The sequence below is a fragment of the Squalius cephalus genome (assembly GCF_949319135.1).
Source record: "Squalius cephalus genome assembly, chromosome: 16".
NCBI classification, from domain to species: domain Eukaryota; kingdom Metazoa; phylum Chordata; class Actinopteri; order Cypriniformes; family Leuciscidae; genus Squalius; species Squalius cephalus.
Window position 1 is genome coordinate 29687145 of NC_137137.1, and position 2818 is coordinate 29689962.

The following is a 2818-nucleotide window of genomic DNA, read 5'->3' on the forward strand; positions in this document are numbered from 1 at the left end:
AGCCTCTACTAAGCTTACTTTGCTCGAGCTACTTTCTACAAGGACGAGTTCCTACTGATCAAGAGAATTTTCTGCTCCACGTTTAAGTATCCTCTGTGTAGCTGTCTTCCTGGAGAGCATCTTTTGAGTTCCCGTTCTGTGTTATCTACTACAGACAACCTTTGTTGTTAAAGACTTTGAATTGAGTTACCTTTGCATTTGGATCCTTTTGTTGCATTCTGACAGAACTGTCTAAAGACAAATGGCATTTTACGACCAAACAACTAGGAGGTGCCAAGGTGTAAGATGCTTCGAAAGTCAAGCTCCACCTCAGTGGACCTAATGAATTGATCTTGATCTAATTAGATTTAGGGATAGGTTTATGGGTAGGGTTAGGGTTGGCTGGATCTTCAAGCTCCACCCATTATGTCCAGAGAGGGACGTCAAGCTAAATATAGGAACATTCTTAAATCAAGATGCATTTACTAGATAAGTAAAATGACATAAGAAATTCTATCTTGTTTTCCGATTAAAAAAAAATCTAAATTGAGTTTTTGCTTAAAATAAGCTAAATTATCTGCCAATGGGGTAAGAAAAAAAACTTAATTCAAATGGAAAACAAGAAAAATAATTTTAATTCAAATGGAAACAAGATTATTTTTCTTAAGTAAGATAAGCATTTTTTTCAGTGTTCCTTAAGTACGCCCATGTTTTTTGATTCATTAAAAAGAACCGGCTTATACGAGTCATTTATTTACACTGGCCTTGCTGTATGTTTTTGGCTCAACAAAGAACTGGCTAACAGGAACTGCTATTTCAACGAGACGTTATTAGTGGTTCCACTGCCCCATCAAACTTTTTTTCTTCTTCTCTGAGAGTCATTCAATAATTAAGGGTACATTTCACATCAGCAAAAAAAGTGTAAAAACAACTTTCAGTTTTTACATTTGCTCACTGTAATGTATCTGCTAGTTGCAAAGCTTAATAATTTAACACCATTTTTTCCCTGATATTTTCCCTGTTGAGTTTAACTATGTTCAGACAAACTGTATGTTACTATATTAACTGAATATTTGAGTTGTTAACTGAATATTCAATGTTTATTTTATTTTTTTTATTCATTTTCTTTTTCTTTTTTTAAAAGAAATTAATACTTTTATTCAGCAAGGATGTGTTAAATTGTTTTTAAAAAAAGTGATAGTAAAGACAGAGTAAACGAATTTCTATTTTAATTAAATGCTGTTCTTTTTAACTTTTTATTCATCATTGAATCCTGAAAAAAGTATCACATGTTCCAAAAAAAAAAACAACAACAAAAAAAAACATTAAGCAGCAGAACTGTTTCCAACATTGATAATAAATCATAGAATGATTTCTGAAGGATCATGTGACACTGAAGACTGGAGTAATGATGCTGAAAATTCAGCTTTCCATCACAGAAATAAATTATATTTTAAAGTAGGCCTACTGTATATTAAAACAGAAAACCAATATTTTAAATTGTAATAATTGTTTTCTGTATTCTGTATTTAATCAAATAAATGCAGTCTTGAAGCGCATAAGAGACTTCTTTAAAAACATAAAAAATAGTAATGTGTCCAAATTTTTTGACCGGTACTGTACTATTATATTTTTACTATTGCTGAATAATCATCAAAAATGTTAATATAATAAAGTCCTTTCACGTCACCATTTCGCGTGTTGTTGTCAGCCTACACTTCACATAATAGGCCTGAAGGTGGCGCCCGGGATTCATTGAACCAACTATGATAGTTTTCAAATGGTAAACGGTGCATCAAAATACATAGGCTAAACGCTAAACACAAGTGACTTGAATACTACTTACCATTAATGTGAATTTTGGTGCTGGTTTTGTGCAGTGCTTTGTAGTCAGTTAACATCCATTGTTTCAACGACGCAGATTCAGATCCTTCATAAATGTAAATTCGTCTGTAAACGATTTATATTTTTTAAAAAATTATGTAATTTTAACATTTTATGTAATATGTGGATTTTTTATTGTTTCGACACACTACCTTTGATTATTGAAAAGAAAAGTTTAATAATGGATTGGTTTATTTTTTCTTACCTTTTTGCGATATACTCACTGAAAGATCCATTTTTGGCTCGAAAGCATCGGTTCCCGAGCAGACTGTGGAATACCTACGTTTACACTAGTGCATTTTCATTTTAAAACGCATAACTTTTGCTTCGGTTGTGCCTGTCGTCCACACTAGGCTACTCCGGAGTTTAGACCCTCGAAAACAGAGTCAGTCACCCTTTCAGTCAAGTCCGAAGCAAGACACGCAAGTGACGCAACCCATAGCAACGAGTCATGGCAACGGCACCTAGACTGACAGAAACGTAAAAATAAACGTGAATTTAGGCTACTTTAGTTTTGTACACATTGTCATGTTAATTATAATCAAATACATTTTGTTTTATTGGCCACAATATTATCATTGATGTTTGAGAGGGGCACTTTCGATTAGTTTTGAAAAAGGGCAGGGGACCCATCCACCCAACCCATTTTGCACGTGCATGCAAGACCCACTCCACTCACTTTAAAAAACAGACACTGTAAAAACCGTAATTTAAGGGACATAAAGACAATTTCAAATAAACTGTAAAAAAAAAAAAGTGCATTGAAAATATAGGTGTGAGATTATTCTATTATCTTAATGGATAAAATATGATATTTCTGAAGACAATTGTTAGAAAAAAAATATAATTATCATCAATAGACATGAATTGTACCCTGAACGACCCCTGAACTGATTATTTAAACATCGCAATGAAGCCGCTAACTCATAAACGGAACGGGTCCCTTTAAATCCGC